Source organism: Ips typographus, unplaced genomic scaffold, assembly GCF_016097725.1.
Source record: "Ips typographus isolate SLU unplaced genomic scaffold, UJ_Ityp_2.0 IpsContig34, whole genome shotgun sequence".
Classification (NCBI taxonomy): domain Eukaryota; kingdom Metazoa; phylum Arthropoda; class Insecta; order Coleoptera; family Curculionidae; genus Ips; species Ips typographus.
The window spans coordinates 604,059-624,937 of NW_028098573.1; the positions used below are offsets into that span (position 1 = coordinate 604,059).

Genomic DNA, 20,879 nt, shown 5'->3' on the forward strand with positions numbered 1-20,879 from the left:
TTACTTGTCAATGTTCAATAAGTATTTAGCCCAGTTTTATTTCGTAAAGTCTTCAATTAATCAATTTACTCATACAATGAAAAATCATGATATAAAACTCAAGTGTACACTTCTTAACTTTTGTAATAACAATGGCCATTTTTCTTAATTATTCTCATATGCTAAAAATTTGCATGTCAAAATGGAATTACAATGATATTTATCCATACGCAGTTTTTGTTAACGATCGTACCGCGATGACTTAAATAACAAAGTGATCACCGTCTGCCTGCGGCATAAGAAAAGAATTATCTAATCAATTGGTTAGGTACGTACCTATATATCGCATTTTTTCATGTGCACAAAAAACAAAATATATCCTACTGTAGGATAATTCATTTAAGCAAATAAAAGTAGATCATTTTTATAACTTAGTTATGAGCATTATGACTTTATCGGGCTTGTAACTTGTAACTCTGAATTATTCAGCAGTTCAATATTTGTTTCAAAAAGTAGTCGTAGTCAGTCTGCTAGAAATTTGTACAACTTATTGTACCTCGTAATGAGACGATCCTATAAACGGAATTAAGGTAAACGATTAAAGCAACTAATACGCAAACTTCCAGGATAACGTATAACCGGTTGCTGTCAGGAATAGGAATCTCCGTTGCCTGAAAATATTGACAAATTTAGCTACTTTATATGGACCTTTTTATATCCGAGTCTAAAGAAGTCTAGTATCAATTTGCTTCAAAGACCCAATTTCAAAACCTAATAAACGTATGTATAAGGTTTAGCATACACACAATCATTTCAGCCTGCTACTAATTTTGCATTCAAAAATACTTTTGGTTTGTTCTTTGAGAAAAGTTCATGCACCGCCCTAACATCGATAACAGCAAATAGTATTGCTGTGTGGCACTAAAACAAATATCTCTCAACATGTACAGACCTTTCTGTATCAGAAACTTCTCAACTGAGAAGGGAAAAATCAGAAACAACTACTTTGAGAGCTAATACTCCTACCAACATTGAATCATACTGTTTTTCCTGTTGAATTCTTGAGTATTTAAATTACTCCTTTATAAAAGATACCAATATTTTTTCATTGGCAATTCAATAATTATTTCATTCAATTATGAATCCTGAGCTGGACATCTTCGTACAGATGCACCAAAATAGTTCAACTGCATGTAAGTTGAAACTTTATTACTCATAAAACTCATTACAATGGGTCGGTTAAAGAAACAAACTCTATGTGCCACTTACATAATAAGGTATTACGCTCAGCTAGCGTTTTTCACCTTAATTATTTAACATAATCAAATTCAGCTGAAATAAATTAAAAATAAAGTCACATTATCATGATGTGTGGGTCTTATCGTCTCATTCGAGTAGTATGTCTGTTGAATGTGTTAAATATCACTTCAGAAATACTTTATTACAAATGTATGATTTTCCATTTGTATTAAAAAAAAACTTGAGCCACTTTTCAAATCAGTTGTCATTTTTTCCATAGTAAAATAAAATTTAATTATTCTTAGCCAATACAATATTTCGACTTGTTATTCCATGTAGGTAAATTATCATGTGCATTTAGAAGAAAAAAAAAAAAACATTAAAATTTATCAATCAGCAGTTTCTTTATCGACACCTTCGCGGCGATGCGACGAGACGAGTGCAAGAAAGCAAGTCGGTCACACCGGCACGCGGCGTCAAATAGAACTAATCAGTCTGCTTTACTTTATTTTCCACTAATGTCGCGATTTTTGCAAGCGACCAAATAATAACCTTCGATTTTTTATGTACTGTTCGTTTTCAAACGATAGAAACATATCGAAATCCTCTTTAACTCTGCACTATGCTTTTATTTAAAGCTGGTACCTACACATAATAAGTAAAAAAATTATTTGTCGACAATTAGAAGTTTCATTTAGCGCATCGGCACATTTTTGTCGTTATCGGGAATTTTTGACCTCGACATCGAAATAACACAATCCGCTGTTTTACAGTGTGGATTTTATTTTCAACTTCCGATTTAGTAGACATGTAAAAATTAATTTAATAACATGCTGCAGTATGTAAAATTCAATTTTTTCTCCAAAATATTTGATTTTTTAGCTTAACTTCTACTAAATAGTAAGCTAAAAGTACACATTGTGCTTTGAATATTGTAATCCACAAAATTCGTATACTGGGAATGTTACATTTTTTAATTCGACTTGGTCAGCTGTGTCTCTATTTTGGTGTGAAGTTTTACGAGTTGATTTAAACATCGCAACTTTTCTTCGATAATCAATATTATCGATTTCATTTATGTTACTTGTCTGTAAATTAGGATGTAACATTTTCGGTTGAATAGGAAAATCGGACTGAAACTTATTAGCAGTTTTTGATTTGCGTTTCTCTGAAATGCAAAACATTGAATCTTTTGTCGTATTTGTATTGATTGATTCATTAACGTCGAATTTACCTATAACAGAATGCTTTAAAATAGGAACTGTTCTAAATCCCTTATTGACAATTTTAATGTATAAATTGTGCCCATTTTGCAAAAATGGTGGGTCTACACACAGATTTCTTGGACATAAATAACTGTCTCTTTTAATAAAATTGCATTTTGTTAAATAAGGCACATTATTCGCGGTTTTCAATCTTAACGTTATTTGCGTATTTGGTTTTACAATATACTTCCGAGCAACTTTTAATTTTATTACAGGTGTTTTTTCGACGTCAGAAATTTCCACACCCATTAGATACTCTTTCTGAACTTGGTTTTTAGATGTAACATCTAAATCAGGTCGATTGAGATTAACTGTTACTTTATCGTTGTTGTTTGTTGAAAAACTCAAAATCTTCGGCCAGTGCTGTACGTAAAGTTATATTAGCCATTAATTTCTTGACTTTTTTAACATAAGACACGATCAAACTAATCGATCAAACACGATCGTTTCAGTAATACTGACATGCTTTTAACAATTTAGAAAGCAAATATTCAAAATGACAATGTAGAACAAAATTAATTATGCAAAAAGAAAAATTGTATTTTTGCTTTAAAGAGGTAATTTTCACTCACGATGAGAAAAATCAAAAATATTTTTTCTGGTTTAAAAATTCACTTTTTTTTTAACAGTGTTATACACACATTTACACACATTATTTTCCTGAATCTGTATCATACCCCAAAAGATAAAATAAAAATAAAAAACTCAACTATTGTTTTCCATCCATCTCAAAACAGACCGGCGCCTCCACCAAATGTCACGTTTAATTTATGAGCCCTTCTGGGTTCACCAATTAAACTGACTCACGACGTTAAACGTCGTGCCGGGATCTCAGTTTTAGGGATGGAATCAAACACTGAGTTTTCCTTGTATCACACTTAAATCTATTAAACACGGAATACACAAATGGATGCACAATACGGTTGTAAACAAAAGGTTGACAATTAACAATTGTACTTACATCGTCATAGCTAAGGACTTATCTTAAGTTTTCAAGTCAGTTGTCTTCCTAATTCACAATTACTATATTATTTATTTATACTTCGCGCTATTCACTTCACTTTAAAATTTATCAAGTAATTTATATATTATGGGTACTTTATATTTATTTTTTTTTACTTGCTTTGGTTTATAACTTATTGTTGTAATTTGTGTAATTGGTTAATTAAACAACACGAAACGAAGATTGGTATGGGCTGCTGCAGCTCATTCTTCAGGGGAAAATATTTGGCCATAAAGGATCAGCACGGAGAAGAAACTCTTGGCTTCAAAACCTCAGACAATGGTTTGCCTTAACCACTACTGAACTGTTCCGTGCAGCAGCCAATAAGGTCAGAATAGCCATGCTAGTCGCCACGGATGCTAACCGGATAGGTACTGCAAGAAGAAGAACAAATTAAACTTTTTTAATATCATTGTTGTAGATGACCAATGACCAAGAGAAGGACCAAAAGTGAGCCCCCATGATATTGAAGGACATTTGAACATCCAAAGACTTATTTGTCAATGATTCCGGATATTGCAAGATGGGTTCATTAATTAATAGATTTTTACAAGTTTCAAAACAAGTTATGAATTCATTATTGTGCTCGATGGTAGCACCCTTCTTTAAACATTTATTTAGTGGTTTAGTTAATTTTGCGGTATTGTTAATAAAACGCCGATAGTAACCCAAAAGTCCTAAGAAACCTTTTCGTTGTTTTGTTGTTTTAGGAGTAGGAAAATTCTTTATTGCTTTAATTTTAGCCGGATTTGGTTTTACTCACGATGGTGTTACTACATGACCTAAGAAAGCAACTCCACGTCTTAAAAACTCGCTTTTGTCGAGTTGAATTTTGAAATTTGAGTCTCTTAATCTCTGGAAAACAAGCTTGAGATTTTCTATGTGTTCTTGCAAGGATGTTGAGAGTTCAATTCTATCGTCAAGATACACAAGACACTTTTCATTTTGTATACCACGCAGTATGGAATCCATGATTTGCTGAAAGGTTGCGGGCGCGTTTTTTAACCAGAAGGGATATTTTTTGTCAATCGTCTTTTCATTTAACTTAATCAATAACCACTCGCCATTTTTGCTTTCCGGTAGCATCCAACTTCTTTGGTACCACCCAAATTGGTGATGACCAAGGCGAATCCGAAGGCTTAATGATCTTTTGATCTAACATTTTCTTTATTTGGTATTTGACTTATTTGGTTATTGACGTAAGTTTCTCTAGTAAAACCAGGCTCGCCATTCACAACTTTATACCACTGTCTAATTGTTTGTGGGTGAGGCAACAAATTATTAAATTTTTTACGCACATAATCGTAAGCATGCGCTGAATAAAAATGTAATGTTAATGAAAATGCTCTTATTTCCTCAGAGTATTTTCTGTTTTTTGCTACCAACTGCCTATCCATTATTTCTCTGAGGGAATCTGGAGTATTTTCCTAAAACAAAACAATTGAGATTGAAACAACGGAGTTATAAAAACATGCTTATTACTAACTATTGTTGGTGCAAAACCATGAGTTTGAAAAAAAAAACAATAAAAAGGGAAGCAAATACAAGGTGTGCCTGAACAATTAATAATGATTGTATAATCTCTTTACTCCCTAATTTATTTTTCATAACTATTATTTTATTTTCTCCCAAAGTAAAAATATTTTTGCTAACATTTTTTCTCATTTTCTGCCACTATGTACATAAAGCTAATATTTGCCCCATTTATATGTATATGTTAAAGCTCACCCTGTATGGACATATTTAAGTTTGGAAAAGAAAAAAACAATGATAAATAACATTTCCAACCGAGTTTGATTTTGCATATTCAGAATTTTAATGCTGCACTCATGAAATTTAACTTCTAACTGATAAATTTTCACAATGTGTTTGTCTCACAAGACAGGGTTCCAATTTCAAATTATTGTACAGGGTGCTGCATTTTCGACGGTTTTACGGGGTACAGAGAAAACGGTAATAGATAGAAAAAACGTAGCATACGTGTTCTGATGTCATTTTCCGAGCTGAGATGACTGGCGAAGAGTGCGCTGCGCAAACTTCTTTTGTTTCAAAGATACGGGGGGTTTTTGAAAAATGGTCATTTTGGAACCTCCTCTGTATTTCATTTGCTATTAAAATTATCAAAAAAGGAAAAACGGTTTCCTGTAGAAGTTTTGACGTAGAATCCAATGGCGTAGTCAGTTTTTTTCTATTACGTTTAGTTTCTGACATATGACAGTAAGTTATATTTTTTTAAATGGAACACCCTATATATTTTTATGTCATTTAATTCTGTTGATTTTTACTCTTTCAACGGTGTATTAAAACATATAAATTTGTAAATGTTAATCTTGGTAATTAGAGAAAAGGCGTTTCTTTAACAAAAACGGGCTAAATAATATGTATAAAAATACCCCCAGTCGAAACAAAATTTGGCTATGTTCATATTAACATGTTACATGTCGTTTATAAACCGGTTTTTTTAACTTTTTGGTACTTGGGGCTGGAACTGTCTTATGAGAAAGTTTAGTTTTTGGCCAAACACTAGTATCATAGTCTTCTTGACGAAAATGTTTTGAACATATGAGTGATTGTCCTGTAAGGTCCCTTTCTTGTATATGACAAGCTTTAATCCAAGCTTGACAAATAATCTGATTACGAGGGAATCTAAAAAAACTAAGTTAACTGTTTTTATTCAAACTAACATTAATACTAAAATTCCAATATTAACATTCACTGAAAAGTGAAAATCATTGCAGTTTACAGTGTTCTTTTATGTTTAACACAATATAACAATATCATCATTAGGTGATTCAGTAAACTGCATTGCTGAACCTCTAATGCTAATATGTCTTACGAGTATATGTAGCCTTATCTAAAAGCATGCTAAGAAATAGTAGTCATATTTTTTAATAAAGTAGTTTGTGGTGAGTTTAAATATTAGTTCTAGAAACCTCTTATATGAGACAACATCTGCCTATCAAGTACTATGATTGTAAAGAAAACATATTGTGCTGCTGAAATGTTCTTTTAAAACAATAAATCCAATACTTAATGAATCTAAATTTTTAGATATTTCGTTTAGTCGAACTTACCCCTTTCTATAGATACTATCTCAGAAGGAAAGTAATGTCTCCACTCTGTGAAGATGGACTACTTTAATGAAAAGAGGGAATCAAATAGTAATACCAAACCATTGTGCACCCGAGCATCCACTGTGACGTCACCCGGCGTATCGCATTGAGAAAAGAGATGATAGACCATCTTGGATCTGTTATGATGTCAAATGCCAACTTGTCACTTTGCTGTTGTTTTGTTTTTGTGTTGTTGTGTCAAAAAAATTTACATGAAGCTGAAATAATTATTGTATTTTTATTACAATAATCCAATACTTGGCGAAGATTATTCACTAAATTCAAGTAAATGTATATTTATCAATGGTGATAATGCATACAACGCCTGCTAGCCCAGGTAAGATTACAAACTGGTGTGAAGGCAGCAAGCCGAATTCCAGCAAGCCGGAGCCGAGGATGTCCGATCGGTCAGTGGCGTCGGACTTATTTTTTTCTTCACTTAAAATGTGTTAAATAAACATTGTGAGCAGTTACTTCGTTCTTTCACTATCCACAGGACATTTTAGAACAACATATTTGCATACCTTTATTTCCAGCATTCTCCTTTTATATCTATAATTCCACATATATCTATTTAACGCTTAACATCTGCACAATCAACAACAAAACCAACAAACAGGCTTCTTACCTACCCTGTATGGTGTATATCAGGTTTTGCAGCGTTGCCACATCTACGATCTACATATAAGCGCGTTCAATAATACTATTCCTAATAATAATAATAATAATAAAAAACCCCCTTTGGTACGTTTATAGGGTTCATAATGAAGTATCTTTAGAGGGTAGTGAGAACTCCTTACACCCCGTCAGAGGGCGGCAAATTTGAATTCACTACTCTAGCAAGCCAGCGCATACGATATTCAGATTCAAATTAATCCAAAACTAATCATAGTATCCCAACCCCCTTTGGTACATTTATAGGGTTCATAATGAAGTATCTTTACAGGGTAGTGAGAACTCCTTACACCCCGTCAGAGGGCGGCAATTTGGAATTCCCTAGTCTAGCAAGCCAGCGCATATGACATTCAGATTCAAATTAATCCAAAACTAATCATAGTATTACAACCCCCTTTGGTACATTTATAGGGCTCATAATGAACTATCTTTAGAGGGTAGTGAGAACTCCTTACACCCCGTCAGAGGGCGGCAAATTTGAATTCACTACTCTAGCGAGCCAGCGCATACGATATTCAGATTCAAATTAATCCAAAACTAATCATAGTATCACAACCCCCTTTGGTACATTTATAGGGCTCATAATGAAGTATCTTTAGAGGGTAGTGAGAACTCCTTACACCCCGTCAGAGGGCGGCAAATTTGGAATTCACTACTCTAGCAAGCCAGCGCATACGATATTCAGATTCAAATTAATCCAAAACTAATCATAGTATCACAACCCCCTTTGGTACATTTATAGAGCTCATAATGAAGTATCTTTAGAGGGTAGTGAGAACTCCTTACACCCCGTCAGAGGGCGGCAAATTTGAATTCACTACTCTAGCGAGCCAGCGCATACGATATTCAGATTCAAATTAATCCAAAACTAATCATAGTATCACAACCCCCTTTGGTACATTTATAGAGCTCATAATGAAGTATCTTTAGAGGGTAGTGAGAACTCCTTACACCCCGTCAGAGGGCGGCAATTTGGAATTCCCTAGTCTAGCAAGCCAGCGCATATGACATTCAGATTCAAATTAATCCAAAACTAATCATAGTATCACAACCCCCTTTGGTACATTTATAGGGCTCATAATGAAGTATCTTTAGAGGGTAGTGAGAACTCCTTACACCCCGTCAGAGGGCGGCAAATTTGAATTCACTACTCTAGCAAGCCAGCGCATACGATATTCAGATTCAAATTAATCCAAAACTAATCATAGTATCACAACCCCCTTTGGTACATTTATAGGGCTCATAATGAAGTATCTTTAGAGGGTAGTGAGAACTCCTTACACCCCGTCAGAGGGCGGCAAATTTGAATTCACTACTCTAGCAAGCCAGCGCATACGATATTCAGATTCAAATTAATCCAAAACTAATCATAGTATCACAACCCCCTTTGGTACATTTATAGGGCTCATAATGAAGTATCTTTAGAGGGTAGTGAGAACTCCTTACACCCCGTCAGAGGGCGGCAAATTTGAATTCACTACTCTAGCAAGCCAGCGCATACGATATTCAGATTCAAATTAATCCAAAACTAATCATAGTATCACAACCCCCTTTGGTACATTTATAGGGCTCATAATGAAGTATCTTTAGAGGGTAGTGAGAACTCCTTACACCCCGTCAGAGGGCGGCAAATTTGAATTCACTACTCTAGCAAGCCAGCGCATACGATATTCAGATTCAAATTAATCCAAAACTAATCATAGTATCACAACCCCCTTTGGTACATTTATAGGGCTCATAATGTACCTCTGGTACCTGGCGTTTTGATTTTCTAAATGGTGGTGTAAAAACCGATGCCGCGATATAAAAGAAACCATTGAAACTCAGTCGTAGCAAAGTAGATTAACTTCTGTAAACTGTGGGTAGATGGAACTATTGTAGTTTAATATGTTTTTACCAAAATAGTCGAGTTATCTATCCCCCACCGCTAATAAGCTATATTTTACTATATTTGGTTATACTTGTTGGTTGGCGTTGCGCTTGCGTTCAATGTTCAATATTTTGTTGCCGTTTCAACTTCCAGCAGTGCGTTTTCTAAGGTTAAAAGGAAACAGAAACCTATTTAGAGTGGTCGGATTTTGTATTGTGTGTTTCAAGTCTATAGTTTCAACCAATCATAACAAAACCTTGCCGTCGTGAAATCACGGCATGCTATTATTGGTTAGTTTACTAGTATTAGAGTAGAAGTTAGAGAATGGTTGACTGGTTCACATAAATGTGGAAAGTGGAAAATTCGTTCGTTAAGGTAGGAATTTTCTGTTATATTTTATTTTGGGAAATTGCTCATATTTGTTATTATATCACGTACCAATTAGTAGTGACCAATAATTCAGTTCATATTTACATAAATCGAGTTAGTAGATAAATAGGTGTAGTGAATAATCTCATAATGTTAAATAATAATTGTAATATTGACGACATTTTGAGCACTGCAGTAGCAATTTGCCCAAATATTCAAGGTTTGGATTTATTAAGATTGAGTCCAAAATCGGATTTAATACAAGAAATAGCACGAAGTATTAAAACTCCGAAACTTAAGTATCCTAGCGTCGTTGCCTTATATCTTAGTAGAAATAAGGAGTACATTGTGAAATATTTTAACAGGAATGATAAACAAGGAGAGATGGATATTGCAGCCAAATCAAAACGTATAGTCAAATTTGATTTAGCTGTCGAAGTACTAAAGAATAAAAATATTTCTAGGGAAAGTCTTTTAGTACAATTGAAATCACCACTTTTTATTAAAAGTATTTGTTTAAATTTAGGCTGGAAGGTTAATAGAAAAAACTTAATGAATGTTCGAAAAGCATGTTATAGTTATTTGAAAATCTTAAATAACGTTGAAATGCAAGAAAATATTGAACGTAAACCTGCAAAAGTTGAGGATGACGACGAAATCATTCCTGATATATCACTAAAGAAAAATGTGGTAAGTAAGCTAGAATCAACACCTGAAAAGTATCCTGACATATTGTTTCCTGGTTCACAAAAAAGCTGCGTTAATTCTAATAATAGTTGCGTCGAACTTCGTAGCACCCGTAGTTCATCTTCAGTGCAACCCTACTATACAAATGTTTTGAAGGTGAAAAGAGACATTTTTTGTGCCGTTACACCGGAAAAAATCGATTTTCCCAGTTGTCTGGTGGACACCTCTCCAGGCACTAGTTCTGAGATTTTACCAGTAGGTGCCAAAAATGTAGATTTACTTGAAAAGCCTACATATAAAAAATGCAAATATTTTGAAGGAAGTTTTATAATTCCTGTTAACGAATGGAATTTAATATGTAAAAACAACAAACTAGATTCCAAAAATTACCCATTTTATTTAAGAAAGAAAATGTCTCAATCTGTGAATAATACTTGCCTTATTGCATTTAAAAGCAAAAAACAATGTATAGACGGTAGTTTAACATTATTTGGGGTATGTCGGCATAATAAATTTAATAATTGCAAAGCATTTGTCATTCATATTGATAAATTGCGGAAAGTTACCGTTTATAGTACTTCAAAAGATTTTTGCCATAAAAGAGTCCTTACTGGTTACGTCAAGGGAATCGAGAGATCTGCTATGCAACAAAAGTTACTGAGTAGGAAACCTTCTGATGTTAAAAAAAGTATACTTCTGAAAGCTGATGCCAACTTTGTAAACACAAGTAAAAATCTCGAAAATATTAAATCTGACGCAACATTTCGAAAAATTAGATCAGAAGCTCTTGCTTCTTTTGACAGAAATAATGATGACCTAATTGATATGTTTCTTATGCAGCGTGATCATCCTGAATACGTTCAAGAAGTTTCTTCTCCTTTTTCCATTAAATTATTTAGCAAAGAACAAATTAGTCTTTGCGAAAAACAAATAATTGGGGATGAATTACCAATTCTGTACTTCGATGCTACAGGCAGCATAGTGCGAGCCCCAAAAGTATTGAAAAATTGCAAGCGTATATATTTATACTCCGGGGTTGTTCACATAGCAGAAACAAATAGAATAATTTCTGTCTTGGATATGATTTCTTCAAGGCATTTCACAAATGCAATTTTTAAATTTTTGTATGATTTTAAATGTTTTTGCTTAACTTTTCGGAAATGGCCGTTATTTGGTGCCGTAGTCACAGATTTTAGTTTCGCTAATATGCATGCTGTGACCCGAGCATTTAATGATATGAGTTTGCAACATTATCTGAGCGAATGTTACAATAAATTGACTCAACACGATGACCAGAAAGGTGTGGGTTCATCTTTCGTTTTGTTACATTTATGTTGTGCCCATTTTATGAAAATGGTTTCTAAAGATTTGAAAAAAATTGTAAATAATGATCATCTAGAAAAAATTTAAAAAAATTTATTTGCAAAATGTATTATGTTAACAACACTTAATGATGTTACTGTGTGGTTCGAATGTATTTGCATTCTGGTTTTATCCCAATACGAAAATCAACATGTACAAACTGCTTACGAAAAGCTATGCAAACTCGAAAGTTGTGCTACGGAAAATGACGTAATAAGTAATGAGGAATCGGTAAGTAATGTAATTAAAGTGGAAGAAGAATTGTCGTCTTCTGATAACGCATTACACAAAGGTAGCCCATTTTATGTACTGTTTCATTCTAAATTAGAAGAAGCTGTCATACTGTCAGAGAGTGAAGGTAAAAAAAATGAGTTTTATTTTCCAGAGTGGGCTAATGTAATTACTTTAAAATATATGCCTTTTCTTCCTTTATGGTCAGGAATAATGATTTCCAAAAAATACACATTAAATAGATTGAGTAATTGTTATGTTGAAACACATTTTGGCAATTTAAAAACGAACGTTCTCGCAGGTAACCGTAATCTAAAATGTACTAGGTTTGTGAGAAACTCGCTCGACCACCTCTTATCAAAGACCCTTTAATCAACGAGTTAAATAGTCAAGAAAGTTGGAAGCGAAAAAAGGCTACCGTTTCAACGCATTTTTCTGGTAATTATTTAAAACACTTTCAAAACCACTCACTATCCAATGACAAAATAAAACGTCAATCAAATGGTCCAATTAATAGCGAAAATTGCCTATATTGTGGTCTTGGTGGATTGGATGTCACTGTGTCATGGCATCAATGCGATATGTGTAACGGATGGGTGCACGACCTATGTATAACAGAATACAAAAATATTTCAAATACCGAAAACTATTTTTGCAAACAGTGTTTTTCATATGATGTGTGCATTATTTGTAATTGTGGAGCATTGACCACCACCGCTTATTGGGTTCAGTGCGATCTATGTGACAGGTGGGTACACCAAATTTGTGATCCATCGTTGGACCCAAATCAGTCGTACAGTTGCTTTCTTTGCACAAGAACAGTAAAAAGTATAATTTTAAGAAAAAAGATTCAAGACTTTCTTACTGTTTTGAATTTAACCAATGTACAACAAAAACGTGTAGAAGAAAAAACTAAAAATCAAAGGAAATCTCAATTTTGTTTAGAGGAGCGACGAAAGCGCTTAACTTGTTCAAATTTTGGTAAAATTATAAAAGCTAAAGACAATATATCAAAAATCAAGCTAGCTGACGTAATGTTATCTTTCAAAGATATCAGTCATGTCGACTCAGTTAGGCATGGCATCAAAGAAGAAGAAAATGCCCTTCGAGAGTATAGTATGAGGTCTGGCAATGTGGTGTTGAAAAGTGGTTTAATCATTCACAACAAATATCCATATCTAGCTGGTTCTCCAGATGGCTTGGTGGGCAATGACGGAATAGTTGAGGTAAAATGTCCCTACAGTATTCGAAATGAGAAAATTACTTTTACAAAATTGAAATACCTCAATTCGACTAATGGTCAACTAAATAAAACCAATTTATACTATTATCAAGTACAAGGATTAATGGAGGTTTCAAATCGCAATTGGTGTGATTTTGTTATATTTACAAAATGCGACATGATAATAGAACGAATAAACCGAGATAAACGGTTTTTTGATACCCAAGTACTTATGGTACTTCGAGATTTTTATTTCAAATATTATTTACCCGCCATGCTTACACCAAACGAAACGTATTCAGAAGATGAAAGCAACTGGCTTCGTTCCTTATCATCAGATATTAGCGATGCTAGCGCCGCTAAAAAACATAATTTAGATCAAGATGATCTAACTAAAACTGAATCCCAAAGCTTCCAAATTTTGGAAAATGGATTAATAAATGATCCCAATTATTACAAGAAAATCGGCAAAACGACATATTACATTGCTACATTTAAAAAGTTCAATGTTAAAGTTGCACAAGTTAACTGTGTAGAATTTGAAAGCCTTTTTGGAGAGGGTTGGTTATATGATAACATAATTAATATTGGGTTACATATTTGCAACAAGAATGAAAAAATTCAAACAATGGATATAACCTTAGTGGAAGTCGTTTTAGGTGGATTCTTCGATCATGACTTTTTGAACGATTTTCGAATAACTGCCCCTATATTGGTGTTCCCAGTGAATGTAAATCAAAATCATTGGTGTCTCGCTATCGCAGATTTTGAAAAAGCTACGTTCGGTTTTATAGATCCACAAACACAAAGGCGTAATATGGCTTTAAATCAAAGTGAACGTTATTTCAAAAAGTTTAAACAATTTTTTAACTTTTACAATAACAAATTTAACACTTCGTTTGATTTAAATTTGAAAATAGTTACTTATGACCACGCCGTTCAGACAGATTCTTATAATTGCGGTGTATACGTAATCTATTTCTTTAAACAATTTTCGCAAGGAAAAACGTTAGCACTCGAAACAAATATTAATGAAAGTGAAATCAAAACTCAGAGTCGATCTCCACAAATATTTATTAAAAAGGTTGTTAATTGCCTAACATGTTTCGGGTGTATTCAGACACCCATCTTCAGAGGCTGTAAGTTATACAGTGTGTTAATTAAAAACTTTTAAAACTAAGGATATGGAAGCCTACCTTAACTAGATCACTAGTCTGCTGACTGTCATTCTAAAAGGGGGGACAGTTGAACCCAAATGTACCAAGGTGGTTTTTTATTCTGCACGGGGGAAAAAACCTTGATCAAAAACCCAGTTCTGGTACAGAGGTGACAGGTTGCTCCGTTTTTTATTCTCGAAGGGGAAAAAAAAACTTAATCAAAACCCAGTGTTGATGTCAAAAAGTGAAGTTACTAGCTACGTTTTTTATTCTTTAAGGGGGAAAAAACTTAATCAAAACCCGAAGAAGTTGAATGATGTAAAAACTGCATGTCTATCTGTAATAAAAAGCATGAGTAGAAATGGGATGTCCTGAAGGGGTGTATATGTGATGGGGGGGAGATAAATTAAAGTCAAAAGATAAAATGAAGGGCAAGTCAAAAGGGGGCTAAACTGTATATCTTAGAGCTCGAATCAGCTAAGAAAAGGCCACAGGCGTCATCAAACGATGATGTCACGATCTCTGTACGTCTCGCTTTAAATATTGCTGCTCTCGTTACTTTCCAAGTTGTTGCAGCCAGTCAGTGGCGTGCTATTATTTTATCAGTAAAATGAAACATTTTCGTCGTTTTTAATAAAGAAAATAAAAGACAACAAGTTTTTCAAAGGAATGGAAACTCCTTCTGCTTCTTTCTTCATAAATTGTAAGACGTTACTGACGATTTCACGGCCTTGGCTGTATATGATAACACCCTTCTTTCCAACCTTTTTGAAAGACATTTTGACAAAATAACGTTTTTTATTCATAACACTATGTGAACTTCAACTGCGACCATCAACAATACAACCAAAACACCAGACTAAAACGGAACCTAACCTAACCCCCTAAGTCTCCCTGTCCGCCACTACATTTTTTTAAACTTGGCAACACCGTTTAGAGTGCCGGCTAGTAAAAGCATATAAAAAGGTCCAAATGTCCCTGGCCGCTGCCGCATCTGTTTTAATTGTGTCCAAGTAAAAACCGTACTACGTTGCCAAGTGGCTTTTTGACCGCTTAACAATATATTTTCGGGAATATTTTAATAGGACGCCTCTGATTATATCTAATGCGACGGCAACTGTAGAAGGAGAAAGAAATAGTTTTAAAAACTGCGTCATTGATGATGCGGTGGCCTTTTCTCATCTGATTCGAGCTCTACCTGAGGAGACCAAATGGACACGAAAGGGACGTCACACAACAAAAAACCGCGGTGGACACTCACAAGTGTAACATTTAACAAATTAAAATGAGGGCGACTTTCCCTTTGTCACTGTGGAGGTGTGACCGTGCAGGGCAACATGGCTTGGGTGCAGCAGGACATGGAGTGGCCAAAATGGCTTCCAACCCACGCCAAAGGCAGGTTGCAGGAAGCGGAAGTCCAGGGGGCAGCAACATATTGCCAAATTCGAAATTACCCACACATTACATTTACCCTTAATCAATTCCCACTGTTTGATACTTACGTTTGCTTTTGCCTGTGCTCAAGAACGGTGTTTAATCTGTGCTTTTGTGTCCCCAGGTTGAAGGTTGCTCATTGCTTAACGTTAATCTAATTTTAATTTTTGTTTTTTTGCTTTCATTTGTTGATTAACCATTGCATTACTTGTAAAACCTATAATTAGGCCGTCGGTTAATTAGTGTTAAGTGCTAATTTAACCTAACTTTATTTGTTTACACTGTATTGTTCTGATGAGTGGACCGATCACACACGTATTGTCTGCTGTCAGCTGTCTGTCATGTCCGGCTCTGGGGGTTTTTGACCTTTTCAGTTCTCTAGGGGATTTGGTTTTTTGGTTTTTCGGGTTTTTTCGAATTTGGCAATATGTTGCTGCCCCCTGGACTTCCTGCAACCTGCCTTTGGCGTGGGTTGGAAGCCATTTTGGCCACTCCATGTCCTGCTGCACCCAAGCCATGTTGCCCTGCACGGTCACACCTCCACAGTGACAAAGGGAAAGTCGCCCTCATTTTAATTTGTTAAATGTTACACTTGTGAGTGTCCACCGCGGTTTTTTGTTGTGTGACGTCCCTTTCGTGTCCATTTGGTCTCCTCAGGTAAGATATACAGTTTAGCCCCCTTTTGACTTGCCCTTCATTTTATCTTTTGACTTTAATTTATCTCCCCCCCATCACATATACACCCCTTCAGGACATCCCATTTCTACTCATGCTTTTTATTACAGATAGACATGCAGTTTTTACATCATTCAACTTCTTCGGGTTTTGATTAAGTTTTTTCCCCCTTAAAGAATAAAAAACGTAGCTAGTAACTTCACTTTTTGACATCAACACTGGGTTTTGATTAAGTTTTTTTCCCCTTCGAGAATAAAAAACGGAGCAACCTGTCACCTCTGTACCAGAACTGGGTTTTTGATCAAGGTTTTTTCCCCCGTGCAGAATAAAAAACCACCTTGGTACATTTGGGTTCAACTGTCCCCCCTTTTAGAATGACAGTCAGCAGACTAGTGATCTAGTTAAGGTAGGCTTCCATATCCTTAGTTTTAAAAGTTTTTAATTAACACACTGTATAACTTACAGCCTCTGAAGATGGGTGTCTGAATACACCCGAAACATGTTACGCAATTAACAACCTTTTTAATAAATATTTGTGGAGATCGACTCTGAGTTTTGATTTCACTTACACTCACTACTCCACTGTGTGCATATGGACTACTACTTTTCGATAAATATTAATGATTTTCGAGATGACATCAAATACATGTTTCTGTCTGAATCAGAAAATATGCAACATATCTGTCCATTGTGTTGTCGTTGCGTCAAAGAAAACCACGAATACAATAAATGTAATTATTGCAAAAGAGCATTTTGTATTTCTTGTTTAGAAAGAAACAAAATGTCGTTTCAGAATTGTTGTTATTTTTGCAAAATTTACCTTAAAGAAATAAAATAAATGCAAAAATGATACTGATCGAAATACAAATGTTGGATAAAGTCTATTGCACTCATTGTAAAATAAAAAGGTGCAATATACAATTCAGTAAGACATTATAAGAACATTATGCTATTTCCATAGCTATATATACAAAAGGATACTTCCTTAACAGAAAAAAAGCGCAAATGTTATAATGGCATTTTAGACATTCAGAGCCTTATACATTAAAATCATTGATTTCAATTTAATCATCATTGAAAGTAATTATCTTAAATCCGTAATGAAAATATATTTATTTCCTTTTTAATTATAAATTTATACAAATAAAAAATTAAATATAGTCAATGATTTTATAGTATCTTAGTTGTGTCCGTCAATCATCCATACGGTGGCGTAGCATTCAAATGTACCTAATAAATGTGTTCAGTAAAGAAATTTTGGCCCCCACATTCTCTCTTTTCTCATTGTTTTAACTGTTATATAAAAGGAAAAGACAATTTATGATAATTGCTTCATTCAAATTAATTTACCTTTATTATTATTTACTATAAACAACGAACAAAGGGAAATATTTTTAATAATTTAAAAAAATTCTCAATTATTTTCTTGAAATGCATGGCGGGCCAATGTTCTTCATTGACATAGCTACACCACCGTGCTTCCATAACAATTAGGTACAAAAAACCACCATTTTAACAGAGGGGTCCTATAAGATGTGCGCAATCAATAATCGTGTCAAAAATAAAAGTTACAATGGCGTTATAAAGGCTTAAAGACCATTTTAACAGGGACCCCCTAATAACCATAATTTGTGCAATAAACAAAATTGTGCAAATAGTTACAATGGTGTTTTAAGGGCTTTATGCTCTTCTATATCTAACATTCACAAAATCAAAAATGCCCATTATTGAAACAATAAAGATAATATAAAAATACGTAAAAATTGCGCAATCAATTTTTTCTAGTTTTTTTTTTATTAGCGACCTTGTTTCCTATTTGCACACAGAGTGTGTTGAAGAATACTGCATCACAGGTGAGTTTATATTACTATTATGTGTAGGTAACTATTATTATGTTGTATAGCTTTTTGCATCATATGTAAATTTAGTGCAATTGTGAAAAAATTTACATATAATAATAAAAGCGTTGCGATTTTAATTAATTCATTAATATGTTACAGCTTCCATTACAACGGAATGAAGCAAAGAAACAAATGGAACAACTTGATACTTTCAGCACAGTCTTTCAATCGAGTTGATAGCCACATAAGATCTCCTGTCTTTGAGTTTGACTAATTTGCTGCAGTTAGGTAAATGCTTTCCAGTCATGTTTTGTCTGCTATTGAATACGAATTTAAAAGTACGTTTTCCTATAATTTTACATTTTCTATTTATGTGATGCAGCCAGCATAAGCAGGAAAGGCACCCAGTAATATATCTTTCTCAGAGTCATCTTCTTTAACAGTTTGTGGTACATCTACACGTGTTTCATATGTAAGTATACCAGGGTCCAGCATAAGGATACATTTATTAATTGATAAATGTCTAATGAAGCAACGTGATACCTACTGAGGATCTCATGGTACCTTAAATACAAAAGATAAACAAGGAAAATCCGAAGTAAGTATATACTTTTTTGTTTTTGATCAGTATCTACAATATGAAGACTACAAATTTCATTCTCATTGAAATCTTTTTATTCTATAGGAAACGTGGGTATATTGCAAGTGTCCGTCTACTTTGTCGCAATACAGTATTTCAGAAGAAGGTAAGGGTTTACAAAATAATGTTAACATTCGTTATATTTTATAAAATGCTTAGGTTCCTGATGATATGGTGGACACGTTTTGCTTTTGCAACAATCATTTATACGATCAGAAGAAAAAGCCCAACAGCTGCAGTCTTATGGTTTGGTTTCTTATGGAAAGAAATAACACTAGAAAAGTACAAGTGCACTAGGAAATAATAGAAAAAGGAGATTTTATGTGGCATTCCGGAGAAAACCGTTATCTCGTTGCTAGTACGAGTCATTCTCAAATTGCAAGGAAGATTAATGCTGAATTTGTTGTACCCGATTTTAAAGTGATTTTTTAATGTTGTGTTAACTATTTATATAGTTTTATCTTAACCCTATGTTATGTGTTTTTGTAAATATTTTTGAAAAGCAATAATACGCCAATACTGTTTGTCATAAACTTTTTTTTAACTAGTCATCAACGTACCTGGTCATAGTTAGAATGCCAGAAACTAATTTTGATTTTTTATTTCTGAAAAATGTAACAATAATTGAATGTAAAATTTTATTTTAATTGAAAAGTACTATCCGATAATATTATAAAAATGTCCAAAGATTTTTAGTAGAGAATGTCATATTATCTATAAGGAATGTTTTCTCTTTTCTTTTCATATTAGGTTTACGTAGTTAACCAGCAATTAAACATATAATATTATTATAAAACTGTTGTTATTTATTACAAAAGTAGGATAAATAAAAAATCTGTCTGCATACAAGATTTTATTGTATTTTTCACCGATATGGCTTTAGACAGTCGTACAAAAAATATAGTTTTATCCATTTAATTATAGGTATATTATACCAGGTGTCCAAAAGCACCCTGGACATAGGAGATTAACATGGAAAATAGTATATTACACACCGGGGTGGGAAGAATTTCATTACTGTCGAGAGATTAGTTAGATAGCCGAGACGCGAAGCGTCGAGGTTTAGCTAGGATCTCGAGACAGGAATGAAACTTCCTACCGAGGTTTGTATACTATTTTATTTACAACCATCATATTTCTATCAAAATTTACAAATCATTGTTTCATTCTGAACATATCTAGAATATTACATTTAACAAAAAACTACCAAGCAGTCATTTTTCTATATGCTTTTCTTCTGCTTTTCTGTTATGCTGTCCCAACGTGCCATGTCTTCTGAAGCTGTTGCAAGTAGTTCACAAACCTCAGTCATTCAGCAGCAAATTAATTTGTCGACCAAAGAGACAACTGTTGGAGACGCCAGTGCTGGTACTGGCCTAAATATTTCTATAAACACTTATAATAATTCAAATGTAACCATTAATTTCAATAAGTAGTTGGTTTTAGTTTAGATCATGTTAATTTTAGTATTGTAATGTATTATAGGCATTATAACCGTTAGAATGCATACAATTCGAGTTGTAATCCAGGACATTTTTCTCAATTTATTATTTGCGAACTGAATATCGATCCGACTTTATCTGACATTTAAAAAATTTGATTCAATCATCTTTTTTTTTTTTTAAATATTAACAATCACAATTTTAGAGGGCGGGAAATGAGGGCGGGAAGTGAGGGCGGGAAGTAGAGGTGCGCAATATGATACTTCCTAACCTTCAATGACGTTAGTAATGACAGCATTACATATATGGTTGTAAATAAACATTTTTTTGCGTCTGTACGGTTGATTTGATTGAAAAATCGTAATAATGAAAGTTGTAGTACCTATCACGAACTAGTTTTCTGTATTTTTTTCAGATTTCTAGCTTGAGCCCTTTTGTCGTTAAACACGAAAAAAAATGCTAAAATTTAAACTTTTAGCCTGCACTGTATAAGCGGTTGTCGAGCAACGGATAAACAGGTCATTGTTGCTGGTACGGTTGCTCGACAACCGCTTATACAGTGCAGGCTAAAAGTTTAAATTTTCGCATTTTTTTTCGTGTTTAACGACAAAAGGGCTCAAGCTAGAGATCTGAAAAAAATACAGAAAACTAGTTCGTGATAGGTACTACAACTTT

At 33.9% G+C, this 20,879-nt stretch overlaps 1 protein-coding gene and 2 long non-coding RNA genes across 5 annotated transcripts in view; 2 read left to right on the forward strand and 1 right to left on the reverse strand.

Annotated features, from left to right (window-relative positions):
- The window catches only part of LOC145739682 (uncharacterized), a 242,805-nt gene that overhangs the window by 160,659 nt on the left and 61,267 nt on the right, over nucleotides 1-20,879 (reverse strand). The window lies entirely within an intron of this gene.
- Nucleotides 8,990-19,665, forward strand: LOC145739688 (uncharacterized). 3 transcript variants are annotated; one of them, XR_014181170.1, is made up of 3 exons: nucleotides 8,990-9,519; nucleotides 18,282-18,868; nucleotides 18,922-19,665. It is a non-coding gene; the product is annotated as an uncharacterized LOC145739688 (long non-coding RNA). The 3 variants fall into 3 exon arrangements; XR_014181173.1 differs by lacking the exon at nucleotides 8,990-9,519 and adding an exon at nucleotides 16,904-18,134; XR_014181172.1 differs by lacking the exon at nucleotides 8,990-9,519 and having other exon boundaries at nucleotides 18,167-18,410; nucleotides 18,505-18,868.
- LOC145739693 (uncharacterized) lies at nucleotides 16,077-16,897 on the forward strand. The gene is made up of 3 exons (XR_014181178.1): nucleotides 16,077-16,263; nucleotides 16,392-16,687; nucleotides 16,747-16,897. It is a non-coding gene; the product is annotated as an uncharacterized LOC145739693 (long non-coding RNA).